Source organism: Trichoplusia ni, chromosome 21 (assembly GCF_003590095.1).
Source record: "Trichoplusia ni isolate ovarian cell line Hi5 chromosome 21, tn1, whole genome shotgun sequence".
Taxonomy (NCBI): Eukaryota; Metazoa; Arthropoda; class Insecta; order Lepidoptera; family Noctuidae; genus Trichoplusia; species Trichoplusia ni.
In genome coordinates this window covers 7313320-7338126 of record NC_039498.1, presented here as the reverse complement: position 1 = coordinate 7338126, position 24807 = coordinate 7313320, and the positions used below count along the sequence as shown (strand labels likewise).

Here is a 24807-nt window from a genome sequence, read left to right as displayed (position 1 = left end):
GTATAATCATTGTGTCTCGATGGATTTCAAAACCATTCAAGTCACAAAAGTCCCAGGTTTCACACCTAATTCAAATGTGACTCTACATTTCTACCTACATCTAACGAACGGCCTGACAGACAAATATCTGGTTTTAACAAAATAACCGCCAACAAACCGGTCTCAGTCCACACGCTCATAGAGCACAGCCGTCCTTGTGGAGAAACTTGAATCCTTGCAAATTGAAAGATGTTAGGAATTAAAGCCGTAGGTAAATCTATTACTTTTAACATTGAAAAAGATTTTGTCACTGAAAATTGTTGCAAGTAAAGGAGACTAAACCTGGGCCCCAATTCTGCTATTTACAATATTACAATGGCCGATGAATGAATGGCAATTGGATTAAATTTGAAATTATTCCTATTCTCTTAGGCATTTTGCCAAAGTTAATTGTACTGATCTTGAGTATAACGTCCTGCACTGAATTTCAAATTATGGTGAAAAAAAATGCTTTAGAGAATAGGAAAATTTTCATTTTAAGCCATATTTCATTCATTCATCGGCCGTTGTTAACAGCAGAATTGGGGCCCTGGGGTGTTGCTCAGATAGTAGAGCGCTCTTAGTATGCATCAGGCACCGGGATCGACACCCAGCATCTCCATCTTAATAATAAAAGAGACAGTCTGGTGTATAATAAAGATGTATAATAAGCTCCCTCTTTCCTACTTATTTGTGCCCGACAGGGTCCATGTTATGATCTATCCATAAGTTTTACCACCTAAGAACACATGTCGAATGCATTAAAAGTATTGAGTACTAGCAGTTGCCCGCGACTTCGTCCGCGTAGTTAGAAGACATAATTTTATTATAAGTTATGACACCTTGGGTACCTACCAATTTCGCAATTTTCTTACGGAACCATATAATATTTTTGAAATAAGTTATAGCCTATGTTCAGCGGGATAATGTAGCTCCTCAATAGTGAAAGAATTTTTCAAAGAGGACCAGTAATTTCGAAACCAATTCGTGTCAAACAAACAAATCTTTCCTCTTTATAATATTAGTATAGATTGAGTACTCTATACTCAACATTCCATGCAGTCAAAAAGACAGAAAGACAATTCACGAAAGTTATACAGTATTTTAGTAGTTATTTATGAAAGCAATACCTATTATTATTTCATGATTCGGTGTCAGACTTCCAAAGCGATTTCTTGAATACACGGTAATTAAGTATGTTAGTTTATCTGTTCTCTAACTTGACGCAATGGACATTTTTCTACGTCATTCTGTATGGTTGATGAATGCCTCTAACGTAAATAAATAAACCCTTGAAAGATTTACAGGTTAGCTGGTTTCCTCACATGGTTTCATTAACAATTGTAACCGAAAGTGATTATCACATTGTGGTACACAAATGAATTCAAAAAGACATTGGCCGGGATTCGAACCTACGACCTTTGTCGTGGCAGTTCATCGGTTTTACCACCCATCTATTACGAAAAGATTCAGATAGATTTTAAATTCTTCTAATTGTAAATATGACATCTGTGTGCCTGCCCACGCGGTGTCCTAGACAAGTGACCTTTAGTCAAGAATCTAGACTTTAGTCTGAGCTAGGTTATCTCGTCTGCCTCGACGATATAGGTGCGGCTATGTAGCTCGGAGTCTGACATCCTGCACGTTACAACTGTTGAAAAGGAAGAAAATTTAAATAATAAGTAAGTATCTAGGTTTTAATGCTTAAACCAATCATTTTGGTATGATGTAAGCTATGATTCCAGGATTAGATAGGAGAGGAAATAGGCAAGAAACATCCACGCCAGAAGCAATTCGTATAACATCAAAGATTTTTAGAATAATGACCGAAAACTTTTTTCCTTTTATTATAATCGTCATTTTTGATATCTTGAAAGTAATTGAAACCTGATAAATCGTAAAAATACAGATAATAAATTAAATCAGTTTTACATCATATTTAGATTAATGATTTTATATTGTTTTATGATAAAAGGGAATGCGTTAAATTAAAAATCGAGTCAGACTGATAGCCCGCCATGACATAGCTGTAATAGTAGAAAAAAAAATTGAAATTTCGACTATTGAAATCGGCATTCAGCCTATATGAAATCAACAAGCTTAAATTCTTGTTATTTTAAATGTAACTGTTCAATAAGATATTCACATACAATATGTTGCAACTTCAGCATATTTATATTTTTCTTCAATAATATAAAATATCAAGAGAAACATTCCAAACCACATCATTAATGTATATTAAATAATCCGTGACTGGCCTAACCTTGCATTCCTTAGCCGTTTGATTAAAAAAAAACATATGTCTAATATGGCGGGCTTGAATCAGCTGATTTATTATTACTGTTGGTTAATCAGACTTCGTCGTGTACTGTATTGATGCGTTTTGAGTTTTGTAACTTGTTTGTTGGTTAAAAAGCATAACAGACACCGAAATAAAGTTTTTTATATAATTTTCATTTGATAACATTGATTTCACACACTATCAAACCCTCGTGCGCGCGAAAGCGATAAATTAGTATAAAAAAGTAAAATCATCTCAATATTTGAAGAATCTTTTGGATAATTTGTCATAATTACAATCTCCCGATATTGGTATTCTAAATCGTAAAATCATGCCCGAACATATAAAACATTAAGTTCTACAATAATGGCCTAATTTTACGAATTGCTTAAAATTCTGTGTTTGTGACTGCAAGTCTTACACATTGGGATACTATCTTACCCAGTAAAATGGGTTACCAGTTAGTTTGTTAAATGTCGTAAAAATTGGAAGCCAACATCAATTAAAGAATATCGAAGACTTGAATTTGTCTTTTAAATGGTATTTTGTAATTATTTTTATCTATTAAAATAAGAGATTAGTCTCGAATGTCATTCAAGTGTTTCCAACACTAAATGTCAGTTGGATTAAAAATGTCAAGAGTGAAGAACATTTATAACATAAATGTCTAATTATTTGTACGTTGTGTAAAAAATATTATTTAATGGCAACAGCGTTCTTTAAAAGCAGCAGCCCTTAGTGACAAGACAATGTACGGGAACGACATATTTTAATTTGCTTTGGCAACATTAGTTTGCACTTTATTACGTTTAAGAAATGGACCCCAAAAGTATTGGTAACCAAAGCACAGATGCTGAATAGTAGGTACCAAAAGTCTTAATAGGTAGAGGACAAGAAACGAAAACTATCAAAAGTAACTTTCAGACATCATCATCATCGGCCTAGCCTTATCCCAACTATGTTGGGGTCGGCTTCCAGTCTAAACAGGTGCAGCTAAGTACCAGTGTTATATAAGGAGCGACTGCCTATTTGAGCAAAATGATACCCCTTAGTTAGACTGGTTGTCAGACTTTCAAGCTTCTGACTACTCGTACCGTCTGTCAGAGATGTATGAATAACAGCCGGGACTCACAATTTAACGTGCCTTCTGAAACACGGAGGAACTCGTTATGACAAAGATGGTCGGATCATAAGACTGACTGATAGACATAATATCTTACGGAACTGACTATAATATCCAACTTTATATACTTTTAAAGCTATCGGGATGTCGCATTGTCCAGGTAACTGGGTTGAGGAGGTCAGATAGGCAGTCGCTCCTTGTAAAACACTGGTACTTAGCTGAATCCTGTTAGACTGGGAGCCGACCCCAACATAGCTGGGAAAAGGCTAGGCCGATGAAGATATACTTTTAAAGCTGTATACTTCTTAGTTATGTGTATGTGTATGGTAAGCGTATCATGATTATAAGTTATCTCACACCGGCGCGCCTGTATCGTTTGATATTCAAACTTTTGGGACCGGATGTCTGCGAATACCAGTGTGGGTCTCACGGGTTTTAGGGTCCGTAGGGTGCATGTTAAATCCATTGCATATTTCATTGTTTTACAAAGTTACACGTCTGTCTTGTTAATAAATGTAGAAGATCTATTAAACACCTCACTGATACAAAGGCTTTATAAAGGTTTTTGAAGAATGAATAAGCATTGACCGACCATACCTTATATTGGAAGATTGGAGATTTCAGATCCCTGTTTTCGGGTGCAATATATTGATTACTTAATTAATTGATCTCCTTAAATCTATACTACATTAACGAAGATTGTTTTTACATAAATAAAAGACACAATTTAAAACTTGGTTATTGTTTTGGTTTTAGCTAGGGTTTACAGAACGGAATATTGCACAAGATTTGACTTTAAAATGTGATAATAATATGTCAGGCTCAGTTTTTAAACATAATAAAAGGTTCTCTACGGAACCTAAGATCTAAAAACCAGTCTTAATAATATTTGACTTTAAAAATATGCTCGGCATCTTAATGGTCCAAGTGTTCTGTAGGTACCTACTGAAGTATCTATAAAATAAAACTACAACATTTGAGGGAAAAATATAATATGGGGTAATCGTATACCTAAGCTTATTTGGTAGTTCTTAACGTGTAAACTGATGAACTGATTTTGATGGAACTTTTCTCATAGTTTAACTTTTGATAGAGTTTTGATTTCTAGGATGTGGACAAAATCACAACAAAAACTAGTATAATGGGAATAATTGTAAAAGCAGTAATATTCCGCAAATAGTTGTTAGTTTGAAATATCTAGTTGGTGACGTCACTTGACACCGACTCGTTTTTATAGCCAGAGACCGTTGTACAAGACGCAAAGACGGTGTAGTCCAGGAGCCAGGGAAGAGATAGATAGATACGTGTTTGAAAATTCTCTTCTGTGATTTGAAATACCGCTATTGTCTTGAAAGGGGATATACAATTTGAAGCCAATCCTTGAAAAATGGGGATACCATAGAAACGGTCATTTTGTTTGCTGATCAAAATTTACAATACAGAGATTGTGTTTTTCGTGTTTTTTTTAAACGTCTCTCTCTTTAAGTAATTTAATCCTTGTCTCACGGGGTTATCACAAACATTCAAGTCACATGCACGGGCCAGAATCTGGACAAGCATTCGTGGATCGCACCAATATTGTCAAATTTGTTGATTTTCGATTACAAACGATTTCTGTTATTACTACTACGAATTCGATTGCTGTTTAAAAAGAGGGCAGGAGTGGGTGAAATTTATCAATATATAACTCATAGTATCAAGCCTTAAAAATCCGATTAAATCAAAACAAAATCCAATTGAAATACCTATTAATACGCAGAAACAAAGAACATATAAGATCCCACGTTTTGTATGACCTCAGTCTCCTAGCCTAAGACATCCGGGTCATCTCATACATAATGCATGTTCTGCGTCTCTCAGCTGCTAGAGATCGCCAAACCTCAGGCAGACGACGCGAGAATACTGATGTCAGAGCCATAGTAACTATAGTGGGGTACAGAAGATGGTGAAGTGAATAGAGTCTAGTTCTGGGCCCAATTTCTGCTATTTATAATGGCCGATGGATATAAGATTTTAAAATAAAAGTCGCCCGCATTAAGGAATTTAATCCTTGTGCCGTGGGGACACACGGACTCGGAACAAGCATTCGTGGATCTTGCAAAGACGTCTCACACGTCGCGCATCGTATCTTTTGGCGTGATGACCTCAACCACTCAGCTATCCGTGAAGTCAAATTAAAATGATACTATTCGACCTATTAGTTTCTAAAAAATCTTAAGCATTTTTCCAACACAATAATTGGAAATTCATTACGCTATAAGTATTTGTGAGTAGGAGTAGGTTCCTGAAAAATACCTTCGGAGTAAGGATAAATAAATACCAAACTAATTTAATCACGCAAGAAATATATTTCTATTAAAAGTAATAATAGAAATCAATTAAAATGAATCCAGGTTTAAATTCAAATTCTTTAACTGAGTTATTTTTGGACTCTTTTTAATCCACCCTTCATCGTTTCCCAAGTGCTTCAAACTTGAAGTAAACCTGACTAATAATAAGTTTAGAATTCTCAGCGTAGGCGACGATGTGTGCTTGTGTGTGTGTGTGTGTCTGTGTCTGTGACGTCAGCCTACCTGCACACGTCCGTAGAAGTAACGACTAGTCCTCAAAACTTGGAATTACGAAGTTATGGATGTTGTCTCAAGTATTTATTAATTTATATTGTTATACAATACATGTACAATTGCGGACTTAATGCCTGAGGCATTCTCAACTAGTCAACCATAGGGTGATGCAGATATCAACAGTAGGTAAGTGGGTGTATGAAATTAAAGTCAACGTAGACCGAGATAAAATACACTACATAGTCATAATTATACCTACATACTGAGAATAATGTAAACTTACTTATTTAAAAAATAATAAAAATACATATTAAGGTACTTAGATAACTTACATAGTTTTAAGAATAAGGACGATGAAGATTCAAGGGACAAATTAGATAAACTTTCCAGCAGCAATTTATGAACCTTCACTTTAAAAGCGAAACGGTTTGTGAACATCGTGATTTCGGAGAGAAGGGAGTAGTTGCAGTTGCAGTTGCATGGTATCTAGATATTATTTTTTGTCGGGAATGCAGTTCTCTGCACTTAGCTTAAGTGCAGCAGCCTATGGTGGGTGCGGAGAAGACAAATGACAATCTACGCCGTGTATTGAGTTGTCTTGCTTCCGCAACCATAATGCTACTTTAAGGCGTGGTGGTAGACTATCAGAAGTTGGGGATTTGCTGTTCAATGGACCGTGGGTATGTTACTTCTGGGTAGCGAGCTCTGTCTTGTAAGTTACAAGGCAGTCAGACTCACCGGATTTTACGGATCAACTGTTGGACCCTCAAAACATTCTTTATTGGATAGCATATAGCATTACCTCCAAAATTATTTATTGGACAGTATTTTAAGAGCACGATGTCAAAAAAAAAACATTTTATTTAAATATTTTTTTTAATAAGTTTTCATTTAAGATGCCACATCTACAATTTATTGTCTATGTCTCCGACCACGCGTTCTTGGGTCATTCGTATTTTTGGGACAAATATGCGCGTTTGATTCGTTCTCATGATACGTTTGACTTTGTGGCAGACAATTATTTCACGAGAAACGTGTTTAAAACAAACACAAAAATAATAATCATTATTCTAAATTATTATTGTCGCTGTGGACTCTTAATTGTCTATCGGATTAAGTAATTACAACGGAATTAAGTTTTTATACCTTTTATGTTAATAATTCTTTCAAATGGAAGTAATTGTTTTTTTACCAAACTCGAAGTCAGTAATCTTGAGTTAGGTAATGGTTTCGTTTTTTTTCATTAATAACTTTGTTTAAACTGTCGTCATTAAATAATTAACTGCGACATCTCGTGGTGAAAGGTTGACTACTTTTGTTTTGAGTTGGTAGCGACATCTTGTAACGAATAGCACATTTATTTACATATTTAGAATACTTGCTCACAAAGTAATACTATTTTAAGAGCTAGATGTCGCTAGTTTCACGCCCATAGTGCGCATGTCAAAAATTCATGTCATTTACAGTCACATCATTTTACTCAGTGAAATGGTAAAACGAGTTGAATTTGTGAAATTATAAGGACGAGGTGTTTTCGGGCATGTGTGCCATATATGAACGGACGATTGTGGTAATGAAAATAATCTGGATAATGAATTAGTGGACAATAAAACGCGAGTGTACAATGGTGGTCGAAACCTGAAAGGAAAATCGACTATTTTCGCATTTTCCCTCTGAATTTTCGTTGAGTGCGGTCTGTACAATACATCTTGTTTTGTTTTACATTCCGGAGATAATGTGACCGTATTATATCTGGTGTGTTTTGTGGTTAACGTGTTGTCTATTTCGGACAGCGATTTGAATCTAAATATATCGGGGGTGATTACAGATTCCGTGTTAATGAATTACTTGCATGTGAAGACGGCTAAATTGCGTAAGTGGAGCATTTGTTTTTATATTTCACAGTTCGATGACTTGCTAACCAGAGACTAGTGAGGTTTTAACGATTAGATCATTTATTTTTAATGAAAACCTTGTGTTTACATACACTGTAAGTACACAAATAGTCCAATGTAAATTTTGTGTATTCACGTAAAGTAGTTTTTTTTATTAAAAACGTACTATTTTTATTACTTTAGGTTAAGGTAACATTCTAGTTGGAATTTAAAGGTAAAATAAAACAATAGTTTGGTCAGTGGGTCGTCTTTTTTTAGTAATTTACTAATACTGAAGCCTGAGTCTAGACTACAAATGTATCATGTATTCCGCTATATTGAAACCTAGTCTAATACTGAAGTAGTTCCTTCTCTGCTATTCAACATTAACTTTGATACATTTTCTAGTACTTTTCTTCCCAAGTTTATCAAGAAAAACTTTAGAAAAAAATGAATATCACCTACAGCACCGGTATTTGAGCCCGCTGTCACCGCAGGCAGGAATGTTTGATTGTGGGATCTTAATGGTAACCACCGCCTAATACTGCAATACCTGTATTACTATTGGTTACTGAGACTGCCCAAATGTGAGCAAGTGTGGTAAACAAAGCTCGTTACTGCCCTTTAGTGGAAGAACCTAACATTAACTCTTTATAGTCTATTATATATAAAAATCAAACTCTGCAAGCCAGCATCCCCATCATCCATCGGCCCTTAACGAGAGCAGATCTGGCTAAACTGGTGTCCTACCTGAAATATTAGCCAAATACTAAGAAAACATTGTTTGATTATAAAAAAGACATGTCCGGACAATCCAGACTTATGTTAAGTATTTCTGTCTTGCTTAATTGCTAAAACTACTGAACCAATTGTGATAAATTTTGCTTGGTTTATAGTCTAGACCCAGAGTAAGTATATAGGCTACTATGATTAAACACTTTTAACTGGTAAAAGGGGTTATAAGGGGTGTAATGGAAGGTTAAAGTATAAATAAACTCCGTACAGTTTCAAATTTATTTTTATTTTTGTAATTTCAAACTAAAATTACAATCATAAACGAGCGATAAATGTTCATGAAATGGAATTTACACAATTAACTTGATTTTGTTAGTTAGTTAGCGACTACGTAGAGTAGATTGAAACTGTAATCTAATTATATTTTGTTAATTATAACACTGATGTCATTCAGTAATAATTAGACCGTGTGCTATTGATAAGTTAAATCATTTTTATACAAATAAATTGAATTAAGTGTAATATTTTTTTGGAATGAAAATAATAAGTAAAAGATTTTTTTTTACTAGCACATTTGTCCACAATGGCAACAGCTAGGTATTCTATAAAGTTAAAGTTTAAGTTATATTTATCTAAGAAATGACTGAACTGCTTTTGATAAAATTTAAGAATTTTGTAGGTCAATAGTTTATATTCTAACTGCATAGATATTCCATTCCCAGTATGCAATTTAAAATAATAGCTTGATTAGCTCTTAGAAAAGGACTAAATTTCTATGGATATATTCTCTGAGATTTTCGTGTTTATCATTTGACAATCAATATTTATAAATCTTACAGCTTAATACTAGTCTACGCGTTGACGAAGCCTTTCTAGGAAAGCGAATGATTTTATAACAAGATTAGCACGAAAATCGGACAAGCAAGGTCAGTTTTAGTTCATAAATTATTTTCGGAGTAAAGCCCTTTATACACGGGGTGATATTAGACTTCGATAGATGACGACTTTAGTTGCCAAGGAGAGCGATATGAAACGAGGAGATGTGAAGCGGCAGTCGCGGTAAATTTATTTATTTAGATATCTTAATAAATTTTATCGGGTGTCAGAGGCTTTTTGTTAACGTGTTGAAATTGTAATCACTTCAACCCATGCTGAGGGTACGTAAGTTGGACTCGCACTAAACATCCCAGTCTCGTCCTTAGCGTTACTTCAGCCATGGGTTCGTTTGTGCATGTTCTGCACGACTCGGTGTATTAAAGACTTGCGGTATGACCGTTGGACTGTCAAGTGAAGGGTCGTAGGTTCGAATCTAATCACGCACTAATGTTTTTTCGAACTGATGTGCCTATTACTAAGTGGGAAGGCATATACACAGAATATTTCAATTGTGTAGTTTAAACTACGTCAGAGTTCGATAGGTTTTTAAAACTTGGATACCAGATTCCTAAAAAGCAGAAAAGAATGAATCGTTAGGTAATTCTCAAAAATATCCTCACCACATACACATCCCAGATCTTTTTACCTGCACCAGACTACACTCCCATGTAAAAAGTAAGTTTTCCAATAAACCACGTTCTAGCCAGTCTGACCTTTGACCTTTCGTCGCCTAATAACGTTGGGGTTACATCTGCCCACCCTCTATAATGAATCAGCTACAGTGACTCAAACGACCTTGACATTATGGAGTTTATACGAAGGCAGTACGGGTAGATGACTAAATATTTGTTTAATGACCATTAGATAGATAATAAAGAGTATATCGCATGATTTTGTATGTAATCGTATATAGGAAATTCTCGTGTCATGTATGAAATTGAACTCCGAAACGGCTCTACTGATTATTATGAAATTTTGTGTGTATTGGGTAGGTATGAGAATCAGGTAATATCTATTTTTCATAGACCTATGTTTTTCTTATGCTCTAGAAGTCATTTGATGGCAAAACATCCTGAGGTTAAAAGGTGTGATAAAATAAACTAAAAAAAAATCACCTGAAAGACAGCTAAGGCAGGCTGCGAACACAGATGTTGTAATTGATAATATAATCTCACGTGACAATCGGTTTTCCATATCCCTCTTTTCTCACTGTCACTTTTTCTCCGCAAACATAACTTAGAACTTGTTCGATCAAGTTATCAATATAATATAAGAATGCGCTTTTTTTTTAATCGCTTAATTCGTTCTAGAGTTATGATTAAGTACACCACAGTAAGACAGACCCTTATTTTCCTCCGGGTTAATAAAAGTTTTAAAATAAATGCCTTTTGCCCAGAATTTTTGTCCATCTATGGATATATTATGGACATATTAGAGTTAGTATATATCCTGCACTAACACATACTAGGTTTTTGTCCGACTGTATTAAATGAGGATTAGTTTTTGGTTTCGATAACCGACGTATACGTATCATATCATCATCATCCATAGCCTTTGTCCTCCTACAGCCTTCTTTTTTTATCCGGGGAAATCCTCATGGACTTTCCCCGCTCTGAGGAACGCGGAAAGGTAGCCGGACTCCTACCGGCTTAAGCCACCGGACTGCTTCACCCTTCTCTTGTACCTGAGACCACAGGGAGGCCTTGCAAACTACCGCGATAGTCGTGTGCCAGCCTCATCCAGACTCGACCAGATTCTACAGTAGCTAGTAAATCAAATGTAGAAATTGTCTATCTATACCAAACATTTTAAATCTGTATTCCCCCGTTGCCCACTTGAAAACACAGCATCAGTGTTCGCTGTAATATACGAACGCACATAAATATAAACTTGCAGTTAGCAAGGAGATCTGGCGTGTGACGTCACACACACGTCAATACATCACACATGGTGTTTGTATGGTGGTGTGTGATATATGGGATGGGTTTCCTAACAATAACCTATTTTATAAACTCTACAATCTTAGACTCCGGATTCAGATAGTATGATAGTAAGGTCTTAAATGACATCCTTTCAGCACTATGAGACGCTTTCCCTGATATATGAAACCATTTTTCAATATTCGAGACGGAGGTTGTCGTGTTTTTCAATCTTTGAATTATTTCAGCAATTATTTGAGCAGAGGCTTAACCTACATAACAAGACTATAACTACCTTATTAATTAATTTAAACCGTGTTAAGGTAATTCCTTTACTTTAGCAAGTTCACAAATTTTTTTACTTATCATTGTAGACAACCTGTGATAATAGAGAATTATTCATAAAGATCATCTCCATACCTTATAATACCAATCTTTATACGTCCCGTCCCACCGCTGGTCAAAGGCCTCTTCTCATATAGGGAAAGCCCAAAAACCGGGCAAAAATCACCACGCCTGATCACAGCGGCTTAGCGATTCCAAATTCCAGTATTTCGAATCCAGGTTTCCTCACGATGTTTTCCTTCACCGTTTATCATTTGTCACTTAGAATCATTGAGAAAAGTACATAATAACTTTGAAAGAGTCAAACAGATAATAATGCTATTGCAACATGATCTACTAAACGTCTCTACCAAATCTAGTAAGTTGTATAGTCGTGTCGTGACCCTGAAAGTGGAGAACAACAGATGTTTTGTATGCAGTATTAAAAACTGAATAACGTTATAGTTACATCACTTTCAAAAGCATCGCTAGTCATTGATGTGCTAGGGATGGGACAGGGTTGAAGTTTATCGATATTAAGTATTCAAGACTTGTTTTAAATGAGTCCAATACTTGAAGTTAAGCCGAGCTCTTTAAGATTTGTGATGATTTAAAACCACGCCGAGATACGTCTCCAAAAATCGGTAAAAACCTTGGGCGATGTTTCCGTCATAAAAGATTACCCTCTAACGGGCTATAGTTTTGCAGAAAGCCCGTCGGTCTGTGTTAAATCTATATCTATACTAATATAAAAAGCTGGAGTTTGTTTGTTTGTTTGAAGTAGTTTGAACGCGCTAATCTCAGGAACTACTGGTTCCAATTAAAAAACTCTTTTTGTGTTGAATTCGTTGAGGAAGGTTTTAGGCTATATTTCATCACGCTGCGATTTATAGGAGCAAAGATACAATGGAAAATGTGGAAAAAACAGCAACATAAATCATAACTTATATCTCCTAACCACGCGGACAAAGTTGCGGGCAACAGCTAAGTAGTATTTTATACAACCAGTAATATTAAAGATTTTGAACGCTATGTCAATTACATTTTGTCCTCCCAAACAGTACCATATTTTCCACGGCCTCCAAAGTGTACACAATAATCCAATTAACTATCGATATTATTTATCATATATATTTACAAGTATCGATAAAATACAATCGAGCAAGTCGCATCACTAGTCCAGTAAACGCCGGAAATGCCGCGTAAAAGCTATCTATCAACAGACGCCCGTCAGAACGGCTATATCGCATCAGTTTTATTGCTCGACATCGCAATAAACTATTATGAACTAAATTCTAACTAGTAGCAACTGAAAACAGCGAAACGTGATATGAAACTGGTAGTTTTGGTGTATCAAACTTACACCATAACTACCGTTTACCATGGATAGCCGAGTAGTTAAAATCATCACGCCAAAAACGACGGGCGACGTGTTGGATTTTCGATCTCCGCGTAAGACAAGCATTTGTGTGATCCATGAATGCATGGTCTGAGTCTGGGTGACTTGAATATTTGTGAAACTCACAAGGACTGAATTCCTTAATGCGAGAGTCGTTTTTTTTTAAGGAATAAGTCCTTTCGTTGAGACTCGCGTACTGGTTTTACAAACATTTAAGTGAGATGCGCAAGCAAGACACCAAACTCAGGTCGAGAATTCGCAGATCTCACAAATGCTTATCCTATACTTTACGTGGGGATCGAACCCGCGACAGGTCACGCATTTTGTTTTTGGTTCTATACACTCGGCTATTCGTGATGACTTGTACAACAACCTGGTCTTGTTATAACTACAACAGTTTTGCGTCACCAAAATCAAATCACAACTTTAACGTTTGTTTACACAAATAAATCTCGTATTTGATCGCCGATACTACGTCTAAACAAAACGACAAAACATACAAACCGACTGGAACACTAAAACAGTGAAGTTTCCGCGACCCATCATTTTCCAAGCCTCGGTTGTAGTTGCTTAACCTTGCACGTTTTAAGTGAATGCTAGCGGCACGTGTCCGGTGACATGTTTCGAGTCGTTATTACGTTGATGCTGTGACAGTTGTTTGGCATAAGGCCATACTATGACTAATTTCTCCCATACCGCTTCTTACTGTGTTGTTAAATTACATGGTATTCAAATGAATGGGACTGTTCTAGGAATGTGGTCGTTGTGGAAACTAGACAGGGATATGTAGGGAATTAAACCGTTCCCCTTTAATACGGAGTTTAGAATTTGTCAATGACTTAAATTAACTTAAATATTGACGATTTCCTTAGGCATATTATACGAATCCAGCTGAATAAGCCTGAAATACTCGATGTACATTCCACTGAAAACATGTTTTTTTAATAACTGTAAAAAATATCGGGGACGTATTTTTTTGTAAACGAAAAAAAAAATATGTTTGGTAGGTACAGTAAGTTGAAATCTCGTATGACGTCATTTATCAATGCAATTTTCACCGACAAGTGACGTGGGAGTGAGTTTTAAATCTTCCCTATTGTTTCTAATTCGTTTTTTTAAATTCCTTTTTTAATATACTCTCATTTTATAGTCTGAAACTACGATATTACCAGACCCAAAGGCGATACAGATTTATAAGTAAGTCGTAAGAAATATCGTAATGACCAATAATCTTCCAAATTGCTGTGACCAGTTCAGCTTAACCTTGATAAACGTCTGACCTCCCCACTTTGATTCGTCACGAAGGGTCAATTTATAATAGCGTTCAGCTAACGTATTGTACTGCAAATTTGTAAGTGGGGATACCATTTACTAATATAATGACTGTAGATTCATATCTTCTCAGGTCCTGCTCTTGAAAGCTGATCAACCCCAAAAAGAAAATGGTAAATTTCGAGTTTTGCTTGCTACACTTTGGTTCCGTACAAATAGACCAAAAACCCTGGGTGTTGTATTTTGTGTTATGTCAGATGTATCAGAAGTTAAAGACATGTTGGTAACAAGACACTTAGTTTGCAATAAAGATAATGATATGAATTAGAATTTATCTCTTAAACGGCTTTAGAGGGGCTCTTATAATTTATTTTGCATTTTGAGAAAATAAATATTTTATATATATCGCAGTTTTCCTTCGGACGATTTATTATTAAATGATGCAACGATTTAATAACTCGTATTTATCGGGATTGCCCGACTAGTTTGGGGCGGACAAATTAGTTTCCCGGTCTAGTTTCCGCCGCCGCCTAAGGTCGTGATGAAGGACTCCGATTCGGTCTGAAACTAGTCGGGCAATCCCGATAAATACACGTGAGTAAATCGTTGCATCAGCTAATAAATAAATATTGACATCTATTCTATTAATTCAGAAACAGAACCAAACTATTCCCGCAAGTTTACCTTGCTGGGTCTAACCAAGTCCAGTATCACATCTAACTGCCGGACCCCTAGATCTATCGGCGCGATGTTTACCACGTATACACAGTTGGCACGCACGGGCCGCTGAACGCACTATAAATACCCGGGCGAAATGCCGTGACGTCATCGGAACAACGACTTCTACTGCTGTACTGCACGCTGATATCCTCTCGATATTTAATAGATCTTTATTGCTCCTATCTGTCTTCATAACTGCCATGGTTATGCCTTTTAAAGGTTTTCAATATCTCACCAAAACCTATTATAAATGCCAAAGTAGGTGAGTTTGTTATCTCTTCACGCCTAAACAGCTGGGCCGATTTCTATTGTTTTTTTTATGGACAATGGCTTTGCAGCTGCCTTTATCCGACTTCGTTAAAAAAGGTAAAGTTTTACAGCTACAAACGACATCCAAGCGAGTACAGCCGGAGCAACAGCTTCTACTATATTTTTTATACATAACCATCTGTTTAACCCTCTATCTCATTTTATACACAATTCCTAGAAGAAATTTGAAACAGAAAAATAAATTATCGCATTTGTGCAAGCGAAACACCACTATAGGTGGCGATTTCGACGGGCGATCCCGCAGCGTCAGCTCATGATTAAGGACTCTGGTTGAGTCCGAAACTAGCCGGGCACTCCCGATAAATACGCGTGAGAAAACCGTAACATAATTTAAAATCGGTAGTTAATGACCATCTCGCGCACATGCACCTAGACTATAATAGTTCCAGTAAATGTCCGATATTTAAATATACAAAAGCAAAAAGTATTAATTCACTTCGCTTACGAATTGTTTGATTTAGAAGCTCTGATGATATCCAGATCTTAGGATGTTTTCCATCACCGTTTGTCAATGTCGGTTAACTTTTTGTAAGTAATCATTATTTTTCAATGTGTAGATGCGGGGCCGCTATCTCATAAACTTTTATGCAATGGTCTTTTCGGCCTTTCTTTCTGTCTCTTCTGTTTTGGATGGTTTACTAATAAATTTCAGGCTATTTATTGTGGCACAGATCTATTTGTGTTGTAACAATTCCGACGTTTGTCACTTTAGCATGCCTACTTGTACGGAATCCTCATTGTCGCAAGTCCGACTTGCACTTGACTGGTTTTATTTTTATAAGACTCTGAGGTCTATATCGAGTTCGATCCCCGCGCTTTATGTGATCCACGAATGCTTGTTCTGAGTCTGGGTTTCTTTGTGCATGTGACTTAAATGTTTGTGAAATCCCCGCGACACAAGGATTATATTGCGGGAGTCGTTAAAGTTTCCATACCTCAATTTTGTTGTATGTTTACACAATAAATATATAAAAATAAATTCCTGAATGTTGTCGGCGATGTCAAAAGTGAGTTGTTACGAAACTGGTGGGATTCATTGAGTATGACGTCTTTATGTGTGTGTGTATGTCACCTTGTATATTTGTCACCGATGTCGTTTTAAAATGAGATGAAATGAGGAATTACTAGTGTGTAAATTGTTCATTGACTTCGCATTCTGTCCATGTGTCCAATCGTCAGAAGGCTTTATCTAACGAGCTATAATCTATGCCTTAAAGTTTGAAATTGCAACGAATAAAAAAAAGTTTTTTATTCATACCATCGATCTAGAATAAAAAAAAAGTCACTCCAAAATAATTATTTGTAGAATTTTCTTGACACACTAAACCCTTGCGACACTTGTCAGTTAAATATTAACTGTAATTTGATGAGTTCATATTTTTAGAAAAAAAAAATACGTATCAATTAATTTGTTTTGACTACAATAGGAAACTGGAAAATCATAATCTCGAACTGTCGCGCGCTTTTCACAAGCATTCAAGTCACATGCAGAAAACCCAGATTCAAGACAAGCATTCGTGGATCCGACACTTTTCCTACGCGGGGATCGAAACTGCGATACGTCCCGCGTTTGTTTGGCTATCCGTGCAAATAAATTCAGAGCCCAATCGAATCATGTACAGAACCAAACCAGTTTCGGGGATCTGTAGCCAGATTCCCTGCCCTTGTTGAAACTCGATGGTTATTCTGCATTTAGTATTGTCCGTGACTTTGCGTAGTCAACAACGCGGATATTGCTTCGGAAAACCTCGTCAGTGTTCGGCTGTGTCCGTGTCATTTTTTTGTGTGTGATTTCGGATTAATAGGATAGTTAGGTGTTTTTTCTTGTGATATAAAGATTTTAAACACTGTATTTATTAGTAGTATTGCTAGGTATTTTCAGTGTTTAAAAAAAGGGTTTTTTTGTACGGAAAATGTAGGGGTAGTATGTTTTTTTTTTATTAAATTCCTACTAGCCTACCTAGGGATATTATTAGCAAAATATAACTATTGAAAATACGTTAACCCTATTCAAAAATCTAGTTTTAAATTACACCCTTACTTGAAAATAATAATTGCTTTTCCGCGACTTATTTTTCTAGTATTTTTACAATTAGTCATTTATTCTTTACCTCTCTGTGACACCAAGTGACGTCATATAGTTTTTTAGTGTGCGCGCTTTTGACGTTGTACGGTGACCTTGTGTGCGTGTGTGCGTGGGCGTCTGTTTAGCACTGGCATTTCCTGCGTAGACATGTGTTAAATAGTTTCTGGTTCAGCGGTTCTCTTCAAGGTTTGGAAAATGATAGGTACGTTATTTGTTGTTGTATATCGGTTTGTATATTATATTGTTTTGAAAGCGTGTAAATTGGTGATCGCTGACTACTGAAAAGCGCGATTTCATTATATTTTCTGTTTTTGTTTATTTAATTACAGTTTACTCACGCATATTTTTTTTAATCACTCGCTCTATGAACTTGAGTCCTTGTGTTGCGGTAGTTTCACAAACATTCAAGTCACTTGCAGAGACACCCAGACTCAGGACAAGCATTCGTGTGATTCACCTTGCTTTTCCTGAATTTCTGCTTTGACTGCATTCGAAAAGACATCGGTGCGTGCCGAAATTTGAAAATACGACGTTAACTGCTTTGCTTAAAATTGAATTTACAAATGAGACATGAGTTTTCACTGAATTTCTTGCAATGCGAACTGTATTGGCTGTCGCGGACGACCATGTGTATAAAGATTTTTAATTATAATCCGAATATTGATCATGCAACGCGAAATATCGTCTTGAAAATGTAATTGCAGTGGCTTAGTTGTTCAATAACAAATTCTAATTTGCCCTTTTTGGCGAGAAGATAACGTTAAAACGAAAAAAGATTGAAGAGAAACATCATGAGGATACATAGATTCTGTAATGTGCCTAATATGAAATAGCATGCTTAGCAAACGTTATCATCGCGTGCCAAAAATAAGTCACATGACTTAATGAAATGAAAGGTTTTTCTTTATCATTTGCGATATTTTTCATAGTTTTCAGAATTGTTACTTATCTGATTATATTGCAAATCGATTTAATCATTATATTATTACTAGCTGACCCAGCAAACGTTGACTTGCCGATTTTTTTTTTCTAGTTGTATTTATTTTTAATGCCATATTATAAAAAATTAAAACAAACAATTTCGTCCAAAAAATAAAATATTTTTTTGTTAGTTTGAGCATCCCTTATCACTTAGGGGTATGAAAAATTGATGTTAGTCGATTCCCAGACCTACTGAATTTGGTAATAATCGGTTAAGTCGTTTCGGAGGAGTAAGGTAACTAACGTCGTGACACGGGAATTTTATATATTAGAAGATTAGAAGAGTATATCTCGAAGAAGCCTGGACCCCAAACATATCTGAAATGTTGAATTCGGAGAACCTGGTTTTATATTACAACTTGGGGAAAGCCTATGTCCAACAGTGGACAGCGATAATCCCAGTTGATTGATTGTATTCTTCTTTTTATGCGAGGCCAATGCATTGCAATCAGACAGATATTTTATAACGAAGTTTGACCTATGGCTATATCTGATTTTATATCGCGAGCTCATTGTTAATTCACGAGGGTCGTCTGGATTTAAACCTTGAACCTTTGTTCCGCCGGTTATTTGAACCCTCCGCTAAAAGGACAGATGTGAGTCTGTCTGAAATGTTTTGCTAATCACTGCTATTTAGGGAGACAGAAAACTGATCGGATCGTTATTGCGGACGGTGCAACATGGTATTGTAAATTGAAAGTAGGTATACTAATATTACTCGATGATATAGTAAAGGTCTCGGGTCGAGTCTGGGTGGACAGGACCGTAGAAACTGGCACGAGAAAGGCGAGGCCTATGCCCAGTAGTGGGAGGACAAAGGCTGTGTATAAAGATGATATTAATAACTTACCTGAGGTGAATTTATATGTTTTTTTTTCACCTCTCCTTTTGCCATTTTACAGCATTAAGGATAGACCGAGCTTAAGTTTTTCGGTGGTATTCATTTGTTGCAATGACGGAAATGTTCATCGGACTAGTTCTAATATTTTGCGTATTAAGCTCATGATTAAAGACAACAATCTTGTATAAACATTGTCCCCGCCTGAGTAAAAAGCTTCATGCGAGATAATTAATAATTTCAGTCTGAGACAATAACATTCCAAATGGGAAACTGAAAGTCGTATATTTCTAGCAGCTTGGCTTGCTCTGATTGGCTTCTACTTTTCTTCAACTTACTGAAAGAGGTCGTTTTAGGGCCTAGGAGCATGTTTCAGCACTATTCCTACTTCGGTAAGGGATATGACTAAGGAGATTTAATTGGTTAGAATCCGATCTGTTGACATTTCATAGTTTTGCCGTCTACTTTCTACGTACAACTTTATTCATAAGTCATTTGATAGAAAAAAGTGAAATTTACTACATAATTTAAAATGTAGCTCAATTCTTTATGATATAAGATATAAGACTATTCAAACCAACGGTCCACATTCAGGACAGCATTATAAATTCATACCCGCATATTATTGAACCCTTTTCGTCGCTGTCTGCCGCGTAACCCCTTCGCATCTCAGCTTCCCTGCCAAATTAATTTGCAAATATTCATGGTGACTGATTATTTTCTATAGATAGATTAACGGTGTTTTATAATAGGGAGATCAGAAATCAAAGAGATACCAGTTTTGTGGACAGATGGACAGACTCCCGTACCACGTCATCTAAATGCAAAACTGATTCAATTGTGAGCGAGAGAGAAATATGTGCAGTATAAAGCGTTGTCTCCCTCCCACAGTCTACTTTTTGCTCTCATGGTACAGACAAGCATGGCCAGCTGCTAAAAGTGTTTTGTTCAATGTTTGTAGGTAAAAGTGATTTTATTTCCCCTAAGTAGGTATGTATAGTCGACTGGAAAAGGGGTGATACAAAGTCTGATACCAGAATAATACAGATGTCAGCGTTTTTTTTATTTTATAATGGCAACAATGAAGTCTAAATAATTTCTTTTTTTAAAACTGGACAAAAGGTATTATACGTCCTTTTGCAGCTTTGCTGGACACATGCCTCCTGCTATGTAGGGAAGATTGGAGCATTGATCACCACTCTAGATTACTGCTGATTGAAAATTGCATTTTCCAATAATCAATGATATCTTGGAATTTTATTTACATTAATTACTACTTTTCTGAGCTAGGATCAAAACTATACGTACAGCCCCTGCTTACAAATCCATACACAGATCCCTTAACTATAGATATACAACATGTATTTAATCCTAGAACAGTCTGCTAAATACAGACTCAGTCTATGACGTCAGAGCGTATTGAACCTGCCCTATCTTTTCAGGCATACTCGATACTTTAGACTAAAAATAACCGAGCTGCGCCGTCCACTGGCTCCTTATTAATTCACCCTACGGCTGCCCTTTGCAAGCCCGACGGTTTTGGACTGCTCTCTAAATTGTTGGTAGGAATAGATTTGTTATTCCTACACCTTTGGCAGTCGTTACAAGTAGTCAGAAGCTTGAAAAGTCTGACAACCAGTCTAACCAAGGGGTATCGTGTTGCCCAGGTAACTGGGAAGGAGGTCAGATAGGATAGCTCCTTGTAAAACACGGGTACTTAGCTGAAACCGGTTAGACTGGAAGCCGACCCCAACATAGTTGGGAAAAGGCTAGGATGATGAATAGATTTGTTATTGCAATACGGATGATGACTGGGTATAAAAAGAAAAAATCTCATTAGTCCCTCAGTTAGATAATTGAAAAGTATGAGACACGTATTTTTTCCTTTTTCAGAAAAACTAGAATTGACAAAGATTAACTGCTTTAAAGTTTAGGAGAGGGGGCTTGTGACGTAACGATAGAGAAAAATTTATACTCAATCGTGACGTCACGCGTAAGTTTCATTCACTGTAATTTGGTCAATTTATGTTTGCAGGACAAATTAAAAAATACGTATCCATTATTATACAAAAAACTACAAGACGGACACTGCAAAAAAAAAACTGTCATCATCCCTATTGTTTGGCTTAATGTATGTTAGAGTATTTGGAAAGTGGTGAAAGGTAGTCGAAGAATAGTGCTTATCTAATGTTGACTTTGTGATGAAGGTATTAGCAGCCTTACTTTGAATTTCACGAATAACTTTTGATCTAGAAAAATCATTTGTATAAAATTTATTAGTGGCTAAGTGTGAGGTTTTCTTTTCTAAGTTTCTCTACCAGGGTAGCATAAAGGGTATTGTGTTCTGATGGACTAATAGATCGATCAATAGAAGTCGAGGTTTTTAAATTTGTGTATGATATGATGGATAAAATGACAAGGTCTGGAATAAAACTTTAGACAATTTAATGAATATCGTTGTCTAGAAATGAATTATTACATTTTCTATTTTTTTTAATCCGTGACAAGGATGAATAATGAAGGAAAACTATGACTATAAAATAAAATTATTCACAGTATTATTATTTCTTAGTCCTTGTTAGAATTAGTTGTAGGTACAGGAAAATTATAACTTGTAAGCCAAACCTTTCAAGTATACTACGTACCTAAATATTACCTACTAGCTGTTGCCCGCGACTTCGTCCCCGTGGGTAGAAGATATAAGTTATGATTAATACCTGCCCTGTTTTTTTTCATATTTTCCATTGTATCTTCGCTCCTATTAGTCGCAGCGTGATGGTTTATGAATGGTCTATTCAACACAAAAAGAATTTTTCAATTTGGACCATTAGTTCCTGAGATTAGCGCGTTCAAACAAACAAACTCTTCAGCTTTATATATTAGTATAGATTAGCCTGGAGTCATCCACTGCATCCGTGAAAAATAGGAGACCCCTATTTCCTCCCTCTTTTTAAAGTTCTGAAACAAGATAAAAGTTGAAAGCCTCAATAAATGCATTGATAAAAAAATGCTACAATAAATGCATTGACCTCTCAAACTTATATTTCAACACGTAAACACATTTCAAATCGATCGATCATTAAAAATCTATCAATTCAGCTCCATTGCATACGACAACCAATCACAACAGTGAAAACAAGACCTTTTTAACGACCAATAAAGATGGCCGTCGTTCGGCAAAGTTCGTGCGCGCTCGGGTCGCAGCCGAGCGGTCGGGTACGCCGGTCACCGGGTTATTGGGGCATTGCACACGCGCGCTATCCTATTTCGCTGTTATCCTTTATAAATGCAGTTGAGAGCAAAATGAAATTGGAAATCGAATTTTATTGGAAAATAATGCGTGAATGGTTTACTTTTGTTTGTGTATGTGTGTTTAGGTTAAATATTGCAAACGAACTGTTTCTAAATACCCTTTTAGGAGGAAATTTTGAAAATCTTGCACGCATATTTCCGCAGATTAAACAATAAATAACAATACGATACCTAGTAAGGTGCTTTTGAGTTGGTACTATTACATCTATTTTCGCGTCTTTGTGTGTCTCCTCTTCCAACGAAATTTTGCAAAGTCATCTAACTCATAAGTCATACACGTAATAAAAATTTGAAATGCCTCCAGTTTTGCAATTCGTAAATGTAATTTCTATAGTATAAAACTTGCAAGAAACTATAACACGCGACTAAAATGACAGCTTAAAACTAGTGGTACAATAAAAAGTTGACTCAATCGTATGATTACGAGCCTAATAACCTTATTCCCCTATTCTCAACTACCATTAACCTTGACAAAATGACTAACACTTTCGCACCTTAATCACGAGATCTCAAACTAAAACTATCGCCATTGCGAAAGCGAGACAGCGCACTACATTCCATATTGAAATGAAATAATTTATTCTCTAAGTAGGATATATCGTCACTTTTACATGTCTCCTTTTTTTTTGAGAACGCTGGAGTCGACATTTCCTATCTGACTAACCTGAGAAGAAATGTCGAAACAAACTCAGGGGTCAAAGGTCTCTTTTGAAGTCCAGACAATTTCAATGCGAATAGATATGCATAGACCAATGCACGGTATTCCTTTAGACTGGCCTTTTGAAGAAATTACCAAATCAATCTGAGCAAGGGAAAAAAAGAAACTCACTTGCCATCTCATACTAACAATCTTGATACCGTCTCATAGTAAAATAACTGTATACAGTCTACCGCTTGTGTTGCTAATTTATCAACAATTATGAACGGTAATACCTTGTAATAAGGTCGCGATTAAATGCCGTAGTAGGTTGTATATCTGCAGGGCTGTAAGGTAGTGTCGGTGAAGGTTGTTTGATTCAGAGTTAAGGTCAATGCTGTCCATACTTGGTTTGGGCGGTTTGGTGTTAAGACTAAGAATGCCTCGGGTTTTTGAGTAGTTGATATGATCTTAAATACCGCTGACCAAGACCACCAAGTTATTGTTAGGAAATCAGGATTTCGTAATAGAAACGCTTCAGCTAATAAGCTATCATAGCAGTGAAAGCTTAATGGTATCGCCGTTGGACTGCCACGTCAAAAGTCGTATGTTTAAATCCCCGCACACGCCAATGTCTTTTAGATTTATGTGACTAAGTTATTATAAAAAAAATGAAAGATAGAACGCTCATCAAAATTCGATCCTCATGCGGGAAGGCACTAGTTCCTCTTAGAACCTGGCTTATTTTACCGATTTATCGTTGGAATAACGTCATCTCTAATATTAAGTTTTAATCTAACTATAACTGCCAAATCTGACCACACCAAACCTCTATATATAATAACTATCGTCACCTCTGAAAATCAGGATTCTATAAATTGATAACGCCAATTAATTTCCCCGTCCCGAGGCCCGTCCACACGCCTACATACCCTAGATACCCTAGATGGACTACATCCTGCAACTAGGTCACCTGTACACCCTGTACCCCGTGCCTTCCCCCCCCCCCCAAACCACACCCCGCTTTGTACCATGATAAAACTCTCGCTTTAAATATTGGAAACTAGTTATTGCTTTATTGAAGTATATTTCGATAGCTATCGGATAAATAATATGTTTTTTCTTTATCCTGTAACCAAAAAATGAAGGTGAAATAAAATATCTCTAGTGACGTCACTTACCAGTACGCTTTTTACTAGCAACACACTAGTGGGCGAAACAGGGTGCTGTCCAATGTAACCTGACCAAACTTGTAGCCTAATTTGAATAAATGACTTTTGAATTTATTTCAAACAAATTGCAAGCAAACAACATACGCTAATTGACAGAGAAATTGAGAATAATAGACCACTACAAAAATTATAAAGATCTAGAGATATAATCACTCTACAGGAATCATAGAGAGTACGAATGTTACCTACCTCAATACCCCGGCTCCGGCTCAGTGGGTCATCCCGGGCGGGGTCGCTGCCCCGCTATATAGGTCGTGCACTAGGCTGCACGCGGGGGGGGGGGGCA

At 36.3% G+C, this 24807-nt stretch overlaps 1 protein-coding gene across 1 annotated transcript in view; it reads left to right on the top strand.

The window, feature by feature from the left end:
• Positions 1-7425: 7425 nt before the first annotated feature.
• The window catches only part of LOC113504115 (cAMP-regulated phosphoprotein 21), a gene marked incomplete at its 3' end in the record, with an annotated part of 41866 nt that continues 24484 nt past the window's right edge, over positions 7426-24807 (top strand). Inside the window, 1 exon segment of the mRNA XM_026886240.1 lies at positions 7426-7859.